Below are 19,723 nucleotides of genomic sequence, written 5' to 3'. Positions count from 1 at the left end.
GGTCAGTGGATCTGGGGTGTGATTGAGAATTTTCATCAAATTCCCCGGGAGATTTCTATCATCCAAAAGATTTGGGAAACTCTATCATGAGGTAACTCCTAGGTAGCTAGACCAATAGGAAGTGTTTCGTAAGGCAGTACAGCCCTGAGTGGAGGAAACCTCTCCACCACCCTGCTCATGAAAGGTTTTGTGGTTGTGGGCAAGGGCAATGCTCCCAACAGGCAAAACCTGGAGAGTCAGACTGGCGACCAGAGAACACAGTCTTTGCCAAGATGCAGTGATATTCACCAGCCACAGCCCTGACCTCACCATCCCTGTCCAGCTAGATGTGGTTCAAATGCGACCACTGTGTGTTGCCTCCTTTTCACCCATTTTCAACAGTAGCATTTATAACAGTTGCCCTGTTTCCCACCAGCATTGGACATGAGGAGTGTGGGAGGTGATTGGTAGCAATCACAAAGCCAGTGTGGGCAAGATCACGGGGAACGATGAGAAGGCTTGACCAAGAGCAATAGACACACTCAGGAATCCTGGACTTGAACTTGCTGTCAAGTGACCCTCTAAGTTCGTCCTTTGAGCACCGTTCCTATCCACACCTGGAGGCACTAATTTTCTCTAAATATGTGGAAAAATATCTAACATGTACTAAGCACTCACTGTGTTCTAGGCACTGTGAAAGCGCCTTGTGTGCGTCAGCTCACTAAAGCCTCCCCCAAACCCTACTAGGTAGGTGTTATTATTATTATCCCTCAATTTACAGATGAGGATCAAGAAACCTGCCCCAAATCGTACAGCTATTAAGTCATGGGGCCAAGATCTGAACACAGGCAGTCTCCAGAACCTGAGCTCTTAATATTACTCTACACTGCCTCTCCAGTGAAAGAAAAACATATGAGAGAGAGGAGAATAAAACGACACAGTCACATTTCAAAAGAAGATAAACATGTCCATGGATAGGAAACAGAAAAGAAATAAGAAGACTAATGTGAAGAAAGGCTGCCAACAAAAGCAATCAGCAGGAGATAAACTCCTTTCAGATGAAAAGAAAACAGTAGAACAAGATGAAAATGATTGTAAAACAAGCAAGTTGAGAATTGTCAAAAGATGAGGGAAAAAATGAACAAGAATAAGTGGATATGGAAGAGGAACAATTTGAAATCCTGGAAATGGAAAAATCTAGTACTTGAGATAAAAACTGAACAGATGGGGGGAGTTCTGGACCAAATATAGTTGAATAAATAATTAGAGCTTTGGAAGATGGAGCTGAGGAATTCACCCAGAACTCAGCGCAGAGGATCTTTTAAAAATCGAAAATGATGAAGGGGTAATTATGAGGCAGGGAAAAGAGTTTGAGAGGCTCCATCCAAGAGAAGATTCAAAAGAAAGGATTAGAGCAAATGGTAGAGAAGACTGAGGAGATAATGGTGAAAAATTCTCCAGAATCCTCAGACAGAAAGTGCCCACTGAATGTTGAGTAGAATAGATAATAAATCCACACTTATACATGCTGGTCTAAAGCTGTAGAATGTCAAGAGTGAACAAGAAAATCTTTAAAACTACCAGAGGAAAGAGAGATCATCCATCTAGGGGATTCTGGACTTGGAGAGAGAAGCAGTAGCTGGATGACTTTGAGTTACATCCCACTGACAAGAGGATGGTTGTATTACAGTAAGAGAGGACACTTGGGGGTATTTTGTGTATGGAAAGGAAACTATGTGGGTATGTGGGGAAGACTATCAATTATTTTGCACACCTCTTCTGAGCAACAGTCTGTCCTTTCTAACCCTTTGGTTCACATGCATGCTCCATTCTCTTCTAAATCCTGCTCCCAAACACTGTTTATTAGCCCAAGGAAGGGTACTTGAGCTAAGGTGACCGATCGTAACAGCTCACCCTAGGCCTCAACTGAGGCACCATGTTGGGTGAATAAGAGCCTTTCCTTGAGATTTTTGACCTTGAGACCAGAGAGAGCAGGTCCTAGCACCAAACTGTGAGAGGTGAGCCACAGGTGCTCTCAAAAGCCATGCTTCCTGTCATGTGGACAATGCCAGTCTGAGAGAGAATAGGTCATTCTGTAGAGGAAAACAAAGATGAAAGAGAGAGAGAGAGAGAGAGAGAGAATCCTGTCAATGTGTAAGAATTCATCTTTTATGAATCTTCCCTAAATTCTCCCCTTTAACTAAACTTATAAAACTTCAATTTCTACTATTTTCAGCCAAATGAATCTTAGTTAATGGAATGATAAGATTGATGCTTTATTATTCTTTAACTATTTGCAGGTTTCCTTTGGGCGAAACGTCTTTGTTTATTTATCTTCTGAGTCTTATATGTTTTTTTGTTTGCTTCTTTTAAATATGCAGTATTCCCAAACCAAATTTCGATTCTCCTGATCTCAATCCTCTTTCTTTTGTCCCTTTCTCCACCAAAGGCTTCCTCATCTTTGCGCACACCCAGGCCGAGGACTTCAGTATTGTCAACTCCTTCTGCTTTTGATTTCATGCCCCCAGCACCGCGCAGCCATCAGATCCCATCTACTCTGTCTGTGGAAGTACCTCTCAGATCCATCTAGTCACTTTAACAATGATTAACCCACCCAATGACAGGGCTCCAGGCAACTCTCTCATTTGCTGCTGAGTGTAATTTAGAACAACTTTTCTGGAGGGAAATTTGGAAATGTATTTCAATAATCTTTAAAATAGTTCTATTGATGCTTTTGACTCAGCAGTTGCACCCTATGAATAAGGGGGGGGGTAAAAGATAAGAACAAAGACATTTTTTAGAAAGCAAGAACGCGTACAACAATGACAGGTTTTAAAATAATATTTAATAAGATGGAGTGTTGCTTAAGGTATAATGTTAAATAAGAAATGCTATGAAACATATTTGTATACAGTATGATTCTAATGTCGTTAAAATATATGTCAGATTCCGTGATTATGCAAATTTGATATGATCTATAGGCTTTCATTCTTTCCACCCTCATTCTCAAACCACTGCCCACCACGGGTCCCTTCTGAGAATGAAGTGGGTGTGGTTAGGATGTGACAGCCTCAAAGTCATTTGAGGCTTTTCTAATTCAGTGTACAGAATGCTGAGTGCAGTATAATTTTCAATGTCTTCATACTGTACATTCTGTGACAATATAGACTCCCCTCCAGTTGCTGTCTTCCGTTACTTTCACAAGAATGCAACCCCACACTTAACACAATTTAACTTTTATCCCCACACGTAATTGCATTTTGGTGGGATTTTAATGCATTTGTATATCTACATAGGGAAAAAATAGGTAAAGTAAACACACCAAAATGTTAATAGTGGTTAACTCTGCAGGATGAAGTTTGTTGATTTTAACATACTCCTGTATCTTTAAATATTTTTTAAAATGTAACTGTCAATAGCTGCTTAGCATTCCACCATATGGATACACTCCAATTTATTTAATCAAACCCCATTCTTGAACAGTTAGAGAACTTGCCATTTTCCACTATTGTAAACAATGCTGCGGTGAACATCTTGGTATCTACATCTCTATGCCAGCTGGGTCCTGCAGAATTATACAGGCCTGAGCCAAAACAGCTCCTGTCTTCCAGGGCATTTCCTCCTTTGTAGAGGAGAGCAGACACTTAGAGAAACAACTGCAGTGTGAGACACAGTGTGGTTAGTGCCTTATCAGAGGAGAAGATTCAAATCCAGGCAGTGAGCAGGCTGCCTGGAAGAGGGGGCATTTGAGCCAACGTCCTTAGACACAGAGCTGGGAAGAGAGAGCTGATCTTCCCAGTGGTCACAGAGAGTTGATCTCAATGAGCTACTCCAGTGGCCTTTGCACCAGAGCCTGAGAATCTGGGCCCCCAGTGTCAGGGCCTCTTGGGAACATGGCAGCTCTCATCAAGGGATAGGAGCGTCCTCTCCCCTCTACTGAAGGCTGCTAGTTTCCCCATCCTCCTTCCAGACCTATAAAGTCCACTCCACCATCAGCGCCCCTGTGTCCAGACAAGGGGAGGTGTCTCCAGAGCCCTCCACTGCCTCCCTCCCTCTGTCCCCCGGGGAACAGGACAGAGGGGCTATTCCCTGACAGTCCTGAGCCACAGGGCAGGAGCACAAGGCTCCGGATCCTCAGCTCTCAGCACCTCCTGCGAAACGCCAGCTCCTGGGGTCAAAGGAATGTTGAGCAATCTTTGGAATTTTTCAGAGAGAAACAAGCACTTTCGAATTCCATTCTGGCCTCCTGAGCTGGGCACGCTGCCCACAGCCTGGAGCCCTGAGTCTTCCTGAGCAGGCATCTGGGAGCACTGGGGGACTTTTCGGTGTTTGTTTTCTCCTCCTGCTGGCGGGGCTGTAAGGAGACCATTACAGTGAGGTCATGGAGCCCTGCCCCGCTGCGTCCATCCGTCAGTGGCCGAGCAGCCGGGATCTTGCAGTCGGTGCTGGTTGGATGTGCCAGGGGCTGGGTGGGGTCTGGAAAGACTGAGGGGCAGAGCCCAGGCTGCACCCCTCAGGACCGCCCTGCCCCTTCACTGCCAGGTCCTATCCCCTATGCCGGCGCCCGACCTACGTCAAGGGCCTCAGGGCCATACTCTGTCCAGCTTCCTGGGGCCTGCAGGGACACGTGGAGAGCCCAGTTTTGGCTTGGTTGAGATAATCCACTGATGTCTTGCAACTAGTTCTTAGCGCAAACAGAACCTTCAGGGAAGCCTTCCTGACCCCCCTGCTCCCCCCGCATCGCCCCACCACCATCACATGCACGAAATGAAGTTTCCCTGTTAAACACTTTCGTGGCACCCTGTGCCTCTCCTTCTGAGCTCTGGCCTCTGCGGTTAATAATAATTATTTGAGTGTTTGCTTCACATCTGTCTCATTGATAGACACCATGTCCCTTGAGGGCAAGAGCCCTGTCTGTTGTGTTCACTGCTGTATCCCCAATACCAAGCATGGTATTTGATACGTAGTAGGTACTTTATGGATTTCATTATGCCAAGGAAAGTTTCCCAAGGGGGTACAAGGATACTGCCCCCAAAGGTGCTCCTCCCAGGACATGAGCTCCCCTGGGATCCCCTTCAGATTTGATGGGACTTCAGCCCGGCCCCACTTAGAGCCTCAGTTTCCCTGGGTTCCGGCTCCCCCACTGTCAGCCTCATCTACAACTAGAGAGTCAGGAGACCAAAGGGTCCTTGCTTGTAATTAAAGCTTCTCTGTCTGTGATCAGAATGCAGGTCTCCTGGCAAGGGTGACCTGACCTGGCAAGGGTGACTTTTGCGGACACCAGCTGTTTCAACAGCCCCACTGCCCCCTATTTCAGGTTCCTTTGTCATCCTGGCTCTGGGGTGGCCCCGACTCTATATGCACACCTCCCATCTACCTTAGGTTTGTGTCAGGTTCAAAAGTTCTCCGAGCCCATCACGCCGTTATTTCATCCGTGCCTCCCGATAGGACTTGAGGGCCAAAGCATGAGCCTTCCCGTTTTACAGAAGAGGAGACTGTCCCTGAGAAGTGACCTTCTCAAGGTCATGGCTGGGAAACAGCGGTTACATTTCTAGCTCCAGGGGCAGAAGGAGGGAGTCAGGTAGAGAGAGGGAGGTTAGGACCCGGGAAGGAGGGAACCTAGGCCAGGCACCTGAGGCAAGAATGCAGACATCTCAGAAGGAACTGGAAACAAGACAGCGCCTACACCCTCTAATCAGAATCCGGCACTTCATAAAGCAGACCATTTTTATAATTCGTATGTTTTCTGTGTTAATTTTCTCGCATAGTAGGAAATAGTAAAACCTCAAGAAAGTTCCAGGTGACTTCAGCTGTGCAGAGGGAAGCCAAAGGAATGGGTCTGTATCTGTGCTTGTGCCAGAATGTCGAAAGGGACAGCAACCCAGGGCAAGAGGATCATAAAAGGGAGAGGGTCGAGGGCACAGGGGAGCCATTTTTTTTCACTGTCATCCGTACCCTGACCCCAGGCACCTGCAGAAGATCAGAACTTAACTGTAGAAAACCTGGGTTTTTCTTGTCATTAGATGAGGTTGGTTTCCTTAACCACCTCATAAGGTTGTTGTGAGATTCCATCACTCACGTGACAAGTATTCATTGAGTCCTAGGTGCCTGGGGTGCATCAGGGAACACAACAAAGATCTTCACCCTTGTGTAGTTTATATTCTAATGAGAGGAGATAGAATACCGGCATTAAGCAAGAAATCAGTAAATTACATGGTATGTAATTTAAAAGGTGTTAAGTACCGTGGGAGCAGGGTAAAGGGTGAGGGCGTACTGGGTTTGTTGGGGTAGCAATGCCAACTGCAGTGGTCAAGGCAGGCCTGAGAGGGAAGGGTAGATTGAGTTGCAGCGGTGTCAGGACTGTGTACCCCAGGCAGGGGGAGACCAGGCCCTGAGTGCTGAGGAACAGGGGTTGTTCAGTGAGGCTGGGGATGGGGGAGTGAGGGGGAGCGTGGTGGGAGCAGAGGTCAGAGGGGTGAGGGAGGGGGCAGATCATGAGCTGCTTGCTGGCCATCACACAGACTTGGGTGAGTGAAATAAGGAGCTATGGATGGCTGGATCCCTCTAGCTACTGTGTTGAGAAAAGAGCGAAGGGTCTAGTGAGAGACATGATGCGAAGCCAATGCAATAAGCCAAGGGAGGGGTCGTGGCAGCTTGGACCTGGGTGCAGTGATAGGAGGTGATGAGAAGAAGTGAGGCACTAGATAAAGGGAGAGACGACAGGATTTGCTAATAGTTTTGGTGGGGGATGTGAGAGAAAGAGGAGTCAAGGATGACTCCACAGTTTCCTTTCCAGGAGATGACTCCTGGAAGGATGGAGTTGCCATTAACTGAGATCATGCCTGTTAGTATAGCTACTGACCACCTACTCTAGGCAAGGTCCCGGGTCATCTACTTTGCTCTCTGATCCAAATCAATCCTTACAACCCCATGAGGTAGGAATTAGTCCCTTCAGCCCAGAGAAGGTACCTCACTGACCACGTCACTCAGTAAGTAAGAGGCAGATCCTGGATGCCCCAGGCTGGTCTGACCTCATGGGGTGGATGTGCACATCCTGTCCCCACAATACCAGTTCCCTTGCCTCGTCTGACCTTGGCTGGCCTTGTACTTCACTCCCCCTTTCCCCTACATCAAGCTGTCTCAAAGTGACAGAGCTCCCAAGCCCTGATGTTTTATGTATGCTGGGGACTTCTCTTGGACACACTTTAAAACTCCTTACTTGGATATCTGAAATTAAGTTTGGGGGTGGCCAAAACTAGGATGTTTGGAAACTTCCTCAGAGGCCTTGGGCTGACAGGTGGACCATGAGTCAGGGAGGTGACAGGGGGGAGAGAGCGCAGGGGGACTCAGCAGCTGTCTCAACAAAAATGTGGGATTCTTGTAAGCACAGTCATCTCTGAAACACCCTTCCCCACCATCACAGCGCCTACACTGGAGGGGCTGCTTTCTCACCCTCAGGATTTCTCTGTCCTTCTAGATCACCAGATTCACAGTTTACAGGCAAAACACGTGGACTCAGAGGGTTGACCCTGATTGCACTCAGATATGGGGCAGTGCGTGCATGCATGTATGTGTGTGTGTTTGTGCATATGTGTCTAGGGAGGGGGGATTGGAAGAGTGGAAATCTACCAGCAGAGCGTGATTTCAGGAGTCTGAACACCACCATCCTAGCCCAGGCACATCCTGGACCTCCTTTCAAGGGTGACTTCAAGAAGGACACAGAGGGGCTTCTCCTACATATCAGAGCAGAGCTCTGCCCATCCAGGACCAGGCCCTGTGCAAAAGTTTCAGCAAGAGGCTGCTAAGAGCCAATTTTGCAAGGAGCCCAGACTAGGGGTTCCTGGATGGATTCTGGGTTCCTTGCTAGAGTTGTGCTAAGAAGTTGGATATAAAACCCTGCCACCTGCCCGAGTCACGAGGGAGGCCTTAAACATGTAAAAGCACTTTATGCCAGGCGCTTTCACACACACACACACACACACACACACACACACACACACACACACACACACACACCTGCTTTAATTCTCCTGACTATAGAGTAGGGATCATCCCCACTTGGACAAAACCGAAGCTCAGAGAGGTCAAGAGAGGTTCAGAGGTCACACAGCTGGAGTCCCCGATTGTACCCTCAGATGCCTGACTTCAAAGCTCCCCAGGCCCAAGGTATTTGACATCTCCAGCACTGATACCTTAGCCCTCCTCAAATCCCCTTCCTTTCTGGGCCCACAAGTCTGCTGAGGAGCAGTTCTGGGTCAATCTGGCTTTCTCACAAGAGGCCTTACCCTCTCTGGAGTCCTCTCTGCCAGACGGGGGTGAGCCTGCAGGGATGGCCTAACCCTTGGGAATGGGAAGGGAGGGGGTTGTGCTGACACATCTTTGGAATTTTTCTGACTTCCCTGTCCTTTGGGGCAGAGAGCAGATAAGGACTGGGCATGTGGGCAAGGAAGGGGCATCTCTCTCCTTAGAAGGTGGTCCTGGGGCTCAGTGCAGTGACCTTTATTCCCTCCGATATCCTGAGACCTATTCTCTCCCCGTCTCACCCCCAAGCCTCTGCGCCCAAGCAAGGCACTTGTCTCCCAGGGCTCACTTTCAGCAAGCGGGACACTGGTTGTTTTTTTCCGGCCCCACTGCTGAGACTCCTTTCCCGCTTGCCCTGAGTGTTTCCCCTCTGGCCAGGCCCCTGGACCCTACCCAGCATCTTAGGTCAGTTTCTCCCATCAGAGAAGAAACACATTTTTATTTGCTTGTTGGGTCGATGTGCCACACACCCCAAAGGTAGTTACCTGCTTGATGAGGCCCTGTATAGAAGGTGCTTATCCCAAAGGATGGAATTGCTAGAATGGGGCTGTCTGACCTCACGCAGGGACACTCTGTACAGAGCCTGCCCCTTGACTTTGCCAAAAGTTCAGGCAGATTTGATCTCCTGGACTCATGGTTTCAGGACCTCGGAAGGCCAGTTCAGAGGTGCTTGGATCCCTGAATTCCCAGCACTGGTGGATGATGACCAGGGCCATCTCTAAGCCTTGGCCCTGAGATTTGGACAAGATCGGGTGCGTTCAGGGTGGTATGGCCGTAGACACCCTGAGATCTGGTATGGGGGTGGAGATACTAAGCGTGGTCAGATCAGGCCTCTGGGATGTGGCAAGACAAACACCTTCCCTGCTTAACATGTGGCTGGCTCTCCCCAAAGCTGGGTGTCCCCACTTCTACACTTCTTCCTAAACTGCCACTGACAACTCCATCGGTCTGGAGCAGAGTCTGCTCAGATTCCATCTGTGGGGAGCCGCTGTGAAGAGCCAGGGGATTTGCACGTGCAGTGGGCCCTGGTGGAGGCCAGAGACGGAGCCCGGGAGGGGGTGGGGCAGGCACACAGACAGCCTCTGTTGGCCTGGGAGGCTGAGAACAGTGACCAGCGCAAACCCTGTTGCTTTCAAATAAACAACCTCAGGCTGGGGGGAACAGCTCATCTTTGTCCTGGTTGGTGCTGATGTGGATCCTGCAGCCCCTAACCCCCCAGTTCTCCTTTTCTTGCCCACTGCAGCCTTGGAACTGGGGTTGGGTGGGGAGGGGCAGGGGACAGGTGAGGCCCAGGCACGAGGCACCTGGTTCCCAGAAGAGGTTGTGGTTCTGGCCCCTATGGCCTCTGAGGTGTGACCCCTCTTACCTAGTGGTCATGGGTGGGCCCACACCCATCCCTATTGTCCTGGGCCTCCACCTCCACCTCAGCGAGTTCTCAGGGCCCTTCTCTTTGTCTAGCAACTGGGCTGCAGCTCTGTGCCATGCACAGTCTGAATCTTGGAGGATCAGGGAGCCTTGGTGTATGGATAAAGAACCCAAACCCAGAGAGGTTAAGTGACTTGCCCAAAGTCCCATAGCTGATGAGCCACTGAACTGGTTGACTTTCCACACTCTTGGAAGAATCCTCTTTCCATTTTCTCGTATTGGTCCTTCCCAGACCCCAACCCACCCAAGAGAGCCCAGACTTGGCTAGGATGAGCGGTCTTCTGCACACATGTGGTGCTTATCAAGCAAGCGTTGCCTTGCAGGGTTTCGCAATGAGCCTTGTGTTCTGGTTACCCCATTGGACTTGGAGCTGCAGGAGGGCAGGGGCCTTCCGTGCTTTCCTGACAGCCGCCCAGGTCACTGCTCCACCCAGGCCCAGAACCAGGTCCCAGCAAATCCCTGTTCAATGAGAGAGGGGATGCGTGCAGGCCTGGAGAAGAAAAAGGCTCAGGACATCAGTCTTTTTCCCCTCAGAGGGAACAGAGCAACGAATTGTACAGGAAGGAGGAGGAGATGTTTGTAGGAAAAGGGACTTGTAAAACAGGGAGGTGGCCAAATTCATTCAGATTGGCCTGGGAGCAAGCTCTGCTCACAGAACCAGCTGAAATACTCCGAACTGAAAGCCAGCGACATCTCCCCAGAGAGGCCAAAGGGGACAGGCCAGGCGGAGCTGGCAGTGGCAGAGTCAGGCACAGAAGGCATTGAGCTGGCAGAGGGTGCCAGGGGGAGGTCTGTGGGCCCTCGGGGAACAGGCACTGGGACTTTTCTGGGAGGTCTTCCTTCCAGGATTAATTAAGCCCTGCTACTTGCCACTCAGCCAGTCAATCAGCCCAGTAACTGGTGTGTATCCAGCTTTCCCATGAGCCCAGCGTGGTGCTAGGAGCCTGGGAAGGGAGGGGAGGCAGGCACCAGAAAGAGAAGCCAGTGTCTGCCTTCGGGGGGCCTGTGAAATAGTCGGGGAGAGCAAACAAACAAGCACATACAAATCAGATCATGGTTAGAATGGTTAAATAGCAAACCATGGGCGACCAAATACAATAGGAGGCGGGGGGTGGGTGGGCGGGGAGGGTCCTCTCCACTGTGCGTAAACATCAGGCATCTGCTCTTTTATTTCCTTTCTTTCCTTCTACCATCCCCCCGCCGCCCCGCGCACACACACACAGCGTCTCTACATAACAGGGCCAGCAGTGAAGGCTAGAGAATAACTTCCCATAAATCATAACTCTATGAGGCCTTGGCGACATCCCAGATCCAGTCCTGAATTTACAGCTCTCAGAGTACCCACACTGCTGACCACCAACCCCAGGACACCACCAACATCTTAAATTATTGACTGATGGACTGATTATCAGCGTGGGAGCAGCCAGTACACATGGCTAGGGGAAAGATGGCACACAGGCAGGAAAAAACAGAGAGCAACTTGGCAAAGTGCAAACAGCCTCATGTACAAGGAAGGGAAAGGATTAGAATCGTTCTTCAGTGAGATTTCCCAGAGCGGATTCTTTGGTTCCCACTTTTGAACCTTCACTCTTTCCCCACAGCTGGAACTTCCCCACCTCCTCGCACCCAACAAGTCCCTCCCCTATTTTGAAACTGACTTCCAGGGAAACATTCCCCAGGTCCCACATCTGACTCAGGCCATCGCATCTGCCCCCTCTCTGTATTCAAGTCAGGCACCCAACTGTCAGTCCAGAGGGGCCAGGATCTGACTGCCTGGTCTGTCTTGTGTATAAGCACTTTTTCTACTCATTAAACTCTCCGGAGCATCGGCTCGAGGCGGTGCTCTGGGCTATGTCAGCTGGAGGCAAAGTGGGACAAGCTAGGCCTTGCCACACAGAAGCTCACCATCTCCCTAGGGTGAGAACACATAAACCCACCAGCGTGAACTTAACCTTGGGAGGTAGCCTGGATTCAATGTCAAATGAGCGGAAGAGTCATCACCTTTTTTTGGTTTTGGTTTATTTGTTTATTTTTGTTTATAGCAGCTCTAGAAACAAACCAAATGTCCCCCCAAAATCACTTTAAAAGGCTCAGAGGAGGACGAGGTTTCTGAGGGCTGGAAAACTGCCCCCAGCTTCTTGAAGAATCTGGGTCTTGAAAGAACTGGACAGGTAGAGAGGAAGGGAGGGAATTCAGGAAGGGGGAATTGCTTGAGTCAAAGGGTGGAAGAGGGGCTTCCCTGGTGGCTCACTGGTTAAGAATCCTCCTTCCAATGCAGGGGAAAAAGGGTTCGATCCCTGGTCCGGGAAGATCCCACATGCCGCGGAGCAACTAAGCTCACGCGCCACAACTACTGAGCCCGTGCGCCACAACTACTGAAGCCCGCGCGCCTAGAGCCCATGCTCCACAACAAGAGAAGCCACCGTAATGAGAAGCCCGTGCACCACAACAAAGCGTAGCCCCCGCTCGCCGCAACTAGAGAAAGCCCGCGCTCAGCAACAAAGACCCAACGCAGTCAAAACAAAATAAATTAAAAAATTTTAAAAAAAGGGTGGAAGAGGGTAGATCAAATTTGGCAAATAGATGGCACACATGACTCCACTCTGCTATCGCTTGTCTGTGGATGACGTTGTTGACTGATTGTTATGCTGCTTCCCACCAACTGAGTGCAGACTCCTTCTCAATGCTGCCATCACCAACTGGTTAATGTGGGAATAAGTGTATTGGCCCTTTCTGGCCTAGAGGAAGGGGCCTCTGTTCAGAGACCTGAGAAAATGGATGAGGCTGGAGCAGGACGCTGTGTGTGGAGGAGTGGGGAGGAAAGGCAGAGTCGTGGAGTTGCAGGATGGCAGAGCTGAACGGACCGGAGGAACCAATTCCCACATTTTCACTTACGGAGTCTGAGGCTACAAGTACTTGTCCGAGGTCTGTGGGAGTACCTGGCGAAGGTGTTGGTGCTCAGGCCTCCTGAATGCTGGGTCATATGCTAGGGCCAGCTGTTCAGGCTTTGGATGCCCAGCTGCTGAGCTTGTACCTAACCCTGTACGATCTGGAGCTGGCCACGTAGGAGCCCAAGGCAAAGGTCTTCTGAGCTCATTCTCTACTCCAGCCCACCTTCTCTCCTCCTTTTCCAAGCTCCCGTTCCTCAGGAAGCCCACAGTGGGGCAGTGCTGGGGAGGGGGCATGCCCTGTTTCGGCGGGACCTCCAAGGTGGACTTCCTCTCACCTCTCTCCCTGCAAAGGAAGGCACTTCTCCCCCTGGAGCCCGCCCGGGCTCACTGGGCACCAGCAAAAGGTTTCCCACTCAGCTCCCAGGCCACAGGGAGCCACTGAAGGTTTTAGAGCATGGGAGTGTTATGATGAAAATACTATTATGTAAAATTAATCTGTCCTGTGTCATCTGGGAGAGAACGCCTCCCATTGGGACACTCCTGAATGGGTCGGAAGCTCTGAGCAATGGACCCAAGGGCTCCACAGGACAGAGGACCCACTGAAGATGGGGTCACTGGGAGGGGGGTCCTGCATATCTGGGGTGGAAAGGAGAAAGACCTTTTACCCTCAGGATCAAATTCCTGAGGTCAAGGCCCATGGAGGCTCCTGGGAGGGATAAGGAACAGAGACTAGGAGCCACGCAGAGCTGGAAGAGCTTTGGAGAGCTGTCAGACCCCATAACCCCCAAGCTGGGGTGGACCGGTAGTTGTTTTCCTGTTTGTTTCCTTGAAGTGGATGTAAGTAAAGAAGTATGTTGGGCTTCCCTGGTGGCGCAGTGGTTGGGAGTCCGCCTGCCGATGCAGGGCACATGGGCTCGTGCCCCGGTCCAGGAGGATCCCACATGCCGTGGAGCGGCTGGGCCCGTGAGCCATGGCCGCTGAGCCTGCGCGTCTGGAGCCTGTGCTCCGCAACAGGAGAGGCCACAACAGTGGGGGGCCCACGTACCGCCAAAAAAAAAAAAAAGAGAAAGACAAATATCATACGATATCGCCTATATGTAGAAACTAAAATATGACACAAATGAACCTATTTACAAAATAGAAACAGACTCACAGACATAGAAAACAAACTTACGATTACCAAAGGGGAAAAGAGGGGAGGGATAAATTAGGAGTTTGGGAGTAACATATACACACTACTATATCTAAAATAGATAACCAACAAGGACCTACTGTACGCAGAGGGAACTAGAGTCAATATCCTGTGATAAACCATAATGGAAAAGAATATGAAAAAGAATATGTGTATATATATTCTGTGTACACCAGAAACACAGCCTTGTAAATCAACTATATTTCAATTAAATTTTTTTTTAATTTCTGAAAAGAGGCCCTCACCGTGCACTCTCTCTACCTGGTCCTCACAGCACCCTAACTGGGTCAGGCCTTACTGTCACCACCGTTGACTCGGGTGCTTGCAGTGAGACACAGTGCAGAGGCGACAGCTCCACGATGAGACAATATCCCCTGCTGGTGTGACAACCCTCACCCCTCCAAGGCCCAAACCTCCCTCAACCGAATTCCCAGGCCTGCCGTCCGTGATAAAAAAGGTAAAATTGTGCCGTTACCCAAGGTCAACAGGGAAAACTACAGATGATGAAGATTCAGTGATATTCTTTGCAGAAAAAACAGTTCACCTCTCCTTATCCATCTACGTAGCCAACTCTAATTCCAAGAGGCCTTAATATGCTCTCATGTCCCTTTTCCAAAGTCATCTTAAAATATATATTTTTAATCTGAAAGGTCCACCACAATAGCACTTTTGTAGGTCACCCCTCAGGCAGCCCTCCAAGAACAAGGAAGCTGCCTGCATGGAGAGTATGGAGTTTGTACGCTAAAACAGATATTTTACTCCTAAGAAAATCCTTCTTCTCTTTGCTTAAAGTCTAATGGTGCCTAGTGCATAGATAATCTGAACACACAGGTGATCTGGTTTTCTGTTCCAGAGAAAACCAGTGAAAGAAAACGGATAACAGAGGGAAACTCCCAGGGGCAAACAGAACCTTCAGCAAGAAGTGACAGCAGACACAGTGAAGGAAACAGAAATACTAGAAAAGCAAAACACAATTACTCAAGATTCACGGTGTCTGAGGCTAATTAGTGCAGGGTCCAACAGTTCTCCGTAATTCAGTAACACCTGAAGGCATCGCGGACGCCATCTGTGCGAATTAACCGGTAGTTAAGGAGAGCACTGTGTCAATAAGAAAAGGTTAAGTTACCTCCTACAATCTCTGTTTAAGGCAAGAAAGAGCATTCAAGAATTCAACAAGTATTTCTTGCACCCTCCACTGTGCCAGCCCTAGGCTAGGTGCAGGGGTACGTGGACAGGCCACGTGGCAGCTGCATGCCGGATAACTTGGTGGAGAAGGCACCGAAGAACGAGAATTGAAATGATAAAAGGTGCTTTCCCTTCCTCCCCCGACACCCATGTGTCCCTTCTAGAAGGAGAAAAGGATTTTGAGGCCGGGAGGCCTGAGCGTGCCTGCCGCTAAGAAGAGGCCTTATCTTCAGAAACCCCGTGAAAGCAGGCCGAGAGCGGGAGGTGCCAGGGCTTGGTGATGGAGAGGGCAGAGAAGCCGTGCCCTGGTTCGGGAGGATCCCACATGCCGCGGAGCGGCTGGGCCCGTGAGCCATGGCCGCTGAGCCTGCGCTCCGCAACGGGAGAGGCCACAACAGTGAGAGGCCCGCGTGCCAAAAAAAAAAAGAAGTATGTTGAGGCTTGTTTGGGGGCTAGAATGAAGTGGGGAGAATGTGGCCCTTTGTGCAAGCAGCTTCTGCGGGTCTGAGAAGGGGAATGTAGGAGGCAAACTCCAGGCAAAAGAGTGCGTGGTGGCAAGGAGGGGCACAGAGACAAAGGGGAAGGCTTCTTCAGGAAGCCCCCCAGCCTGAGAAGGGGCAGAGCTGAGCAGCAGTGCCTGGACACCCCCCGTTAGACCATCAGCCGCTAGAGGGTGGGGACCACACCCCCAACTTCCTCAGCCCAGAGTCCCAGGCTCTGGAGACTGGACACATAGCCATGACCTTGCTGAACCAGGATTGACTTTCTCCTTTTTCCCAACCATTTCCCAAATCATAAACAGTTCTCCCACTTATAGAAATAAGCAGGGAGGGGACAGCATTCTCCATGCCCATGGAGGGGCCATCCGAGTGAAGGTAGAAGGGTCTGGTACCAGACAGATAAGCTAATTTTTCTCTTCAAAGGTCACCACTGATGTCCCATTTTCCAACCCCAGCTTCCACTTAGTGCTCACCCTCTTGGGGCAGCTGTTGCTCAATCTTTGCTTCTTTAAACCTTATGGCCTGGGCTTCCGGCTTTTGCACCTTCATGGTTCTCCCTCTACAGCTCTAGTTCCTCTTTCTCTACTTCTGTGTAGTTTACTCTTCTTCCTGAGTCCCTTAAGCCAGGCGTCCCCAAAATTCTGCCACTGGCCTCTTCTCCTGGACATCTCCATGGTCTCCCTGGGGACCCTCTCCACTAGTCTTAGCTTTGATGGTCAACTTGCTTGTTGGTGACTCTATAGCCCTGATCACTCCTTCAATTCTAGGCCCTCATTTGCAAGAGTCTGCTGGACAGGTGTAGTTGGAAGCCCTCCACAATCCCCAGGTACAACACATCCATCGTTGGAGGGCTTCCATGAGACTTGTGGGGAGCCAAGCCTGGAGACAGGCTGCCCTGGGGGCCGGGCCTTTGCCTCAGGTCACCAGCTCCAGGCCCGCCATCATCCTGCAGGAGGCTGCCTGCCATCCCTCTAGTCTCTGGTCACTCTGCCTCCTGACTCAGACAGTGACAGGGTCTGAGTCACTGATGTTGGACCTGGAAGACTGAGATACCCCACTGGGGGACAGAGTGGTGGGTAAATTCTAAATCCATCTGGAAACCATTCCAGTTCTGGGGAGTGCTCTGTGCTGAGAGATCACGGGAAGATAAGAGGAGACCTCCCAGGCTGAATGGGGAGGAACGTTACTCTCTCATTCATCCCTGAAATATTAATTGAGATTCTCTGCTGGGCTAGGGACTGTGTTAGGGGCTCAGGATACAATGGAGAAGACAGACAAGGTCCTGCTCTCGGGGAGCTCAAAGTCTACAAGAGGACTGGGCACCGAGCAGGTGATTAGAAATTGATGAGTGCCCTGAAAGAGAAGCATGGGATGGAGGGGGAGTGAAGGACAGGGGCTGAGGCCTAAAGAATTATTAAGAGCTAAGAGGAGAAGCAGGAGAGAAGATTGTTCCAGGCAGAGGGCAGAGCCTGTGGGAAGGCCCAGGGCAAGGTGGGCTCAGCACTTTGGAGGACCTGAGAAAACCTCAGAGTGGCTGTGGAATGCTGAGAAAGTGACCCTTAAAGAGGAGGGAGAGGTGGGCATGGGCCATGTCACACATGACGTGGGGGGTCATGGTCAGGATTTTAGACTCTGGAATTTAAATCAGTCAAAGCCATGAGAAAATGTGCATTTAAATAAGATATTTGGGGCTGCCGTGTAGCAATCACATCCCAGGGCCCACAGGGGACACCGTAGTGGGTACAAGACATTGGCAGCCTAGATTAGGGAGATGGCTTTTGCTGGAGCCGAGCAGTCAGATTTTAAGGATATTTTGGAAGATTTAGGAGCTAAAGAAGAGCAGAGGAGTCAAGGACAACTTTGCTTTTTTCACTTGTATAACCCCCTGCGTGGTCAAGTTCATTCCATGGGAAGTTTGGTTGTGGATCCATGAAGTGGAGATGCCTCTGGGGCCTTGAAGAAAGAGGTCAAGTCATGCAGGCTTTGCCAGATACAATAAGGGTGCCCAGTTCAATTTGAATTTCAGATAAACAAAAAATAATTTCTTAGTATAAATCTGTCCTAAACATTACGTGGGCCATGGTCATACTAAATTTTTTTTCCTTGTTTATCTGAAATTCAAAGTGAACTGGGCATCCTGTATTTCTATTTGCTAAATCTGACAAACGGGCAATTGTGTACGTGGATCTGAAGCACAAGACAGAGGTCTAGACCGTGTCAGCATAGAGCAGCACGTGCAGCATCAGCCATGTAGGGGTGGCTTAAGGTCAATCTAAGGAGGAGACAAAGCCTAGAACAGGGTCTGATTAACTCCAAAGTTTAGGGTTTGGGTAGTGGAGAAAGGAGGAGGAAAAACAGGGGAGCACCACAGAAGGTGACGGTAGTAGAAAGAAGAAATGACCCTCAGCAGAAAAATGAAACACACAAGGGCTAAAAGCATTCACGGGAAGGATGGAGGAGTCAATAGTGGTCTTCGTGACTGCAGTTTATTTATGTTTTGTGATAGGGGAAAATACATCACAGTGAGTTGAGGAGTAAATGGGAGGGCTTGAGATGTTTTCCCATGAAGGAGAAGGTAGGAGCTGGAAGAAGAGGTGGTATCGAGGGCAGGCTTGATTTAGTATTAGGGACTTGAACTTGTTTAAATGTTGATGGGAAGCCATGAACAGAGAGAGAGAAGTTGAAGATGAAGGAAGAGGGAACATGCAAGGTCCCTGAGATGGCACTAGGGATGGGATCCAGAACATAAGTGGCGAGATTAGATAGAAGGATATACATCTTCCATCAAGCCAGGAGGCAAAGTGGAAAGGAAGGATCCAGGCCGATTGGTGGGAGGATGGCAGTGTGGTGAATGATTTCCGGCCTCCAGGTTCCTATTTTATCTTTGAAGGGGGTGGTGATGTCATCTGCCGAGAATTAAAATGCAAGTAAAATAAGTTGAAGTTTCGAGAACAGGGTATACGTTTTAAAAAGTGGTTGTACAAGGAGTTGAATAGATGTAGACTGGGGAAAACATAGTGGACAGGGCTTGCTATGGTGGTGGGCAGGAAGAGGAGAGCTGGTAGTGGCTCACACTGGGAGGGGACTGTGAAGTGTTTCAATCGTAGAAAGAGATTCTGTGTAAGCTTGGAAAAAAGTGGATTCCGTTGAGTCTTCCTACAGTCTACCCACAGTCAGTCATCAATATTCATCAAGACTGAGAAAATCTAAGATTCTTTCTCTTCTCAGTGTTACTCTGGAAGCCCAAGGAACTAGAATACTGGTAATAACACACGGTGGTATGCCTCACCATTTTCCCCCCAACTCCCAGAGCCTGCCCCGTCTCCTGTCTTCTTTCAGCTACTCTGGCTAGAAAGTTCAGTCTCACTTCCATATCCAATTGGCCACTAACTTTGCCTTTCTATTCCCACTGTCCTGCTCTTATTCATATCATTGTCATGTCTCCTCACATTACAATTGCTTCCTAAATGCTTTCTCTGCTTCCCTCCTACCACACCCTCCCCCCAATTTTCCCCAGCTTCTCCCTCTTCCCAAGAGGCCAAGGCCAGCGAGAGGACACTCCTAGCAATGCTTTCTCCAAATAGACCCTTTACTCAGCCATTGTATAATGTTCCTAACATGCTGCTTAGTTTACATGATTCCCATCCTCAGAATTTCTCAGAGGATCTCTGTGTCTACAGAACAAAGATCAAACTTCTTAGCATAGCATTCAAGACTCCTCTTGACCTGGCCCCATGTTCCTTGTCACCCAGATCTCCTATTCCTTCCTCCACGCACTCTGTGCCAACCCCTCTGGGTTGTTTTACATTAGCTGAAATAAGCGATATTCTTTCCTGACTCTGGGGATTTGAATCTGCTGTCCCCTCAGCCTGAGATGTCCCTCTTTCCGTTCTCCACCTGCATCCTGTAGGGCTTAGCTACAATCACACCTTCTTCCTGGTGCCTTATCTGATGCTCACCTTTCAGAATTAATCAGCCCTTCCTCTACAACGAAGCCAGAAGGCTGTGCCGGCATCTCTATTCAGCATGTATTTTCAGTTTTGTAAGCAGTTTAGAAGTCGTTCATGTAACACTTACACTGCAAGTATGCTTAGCTGTATGAGCCACTGAGGATACAAAGAGAGAAGAGGTCCTACCTTCGAGGTGCTCATATTCTGGTGGGAGCGCTGGGGTGCTTGGCGAGCTGATGGGCGACGACAAAGGCTCATGGTGCATTCTGAGACAGGCGAAGGACCGATAATTCCACCAGG

General features: G+C 49.5%; 1 long non-coding RNA gene across 2 annotated transcripts in view; it reads left to right on the top strand.

Annotated features, from left to right (window-relative positions):
* Positions 1-2,827, top strand: part of LOC114486209 (uncharacterized) — a 30,022-nt gene extending 27,195 nt beyond the window's left edge. For both annotated transcript variants that reach the window (XR_003679548.1, XR_003679547.1), the window contains one exon: positions 2,429-2,827. This is a non-coding gene — a long non-coding RNA (uncharacterized lncRNA). The remainder of the gene's footprint in view (positions 1-2,428) is intronic.
* Positions 2,828-19,723: the final 16,896 nt, after the last annotated feature.

This window comes from Physeter macrocephalus, chromosome 4 (genome assembly GCF_002837175.3).
Source record: "Physeter macrocephalus isolate SW-GA chromosome 4, ASM283717v5, whole genome shotgun sequence".
In the NCBI taxonomy this organism is placed as follows: Eukaryota; Metazoa; Chordata; class Mammalia; order Artiodactyla; family Physeteridae; genus Physeter; species Physeter macrocephalus.
Note: the sequence above shows the minus strand (reverse complement) of the source record. Positions and strands in the feature narration are given on the sequence as shown.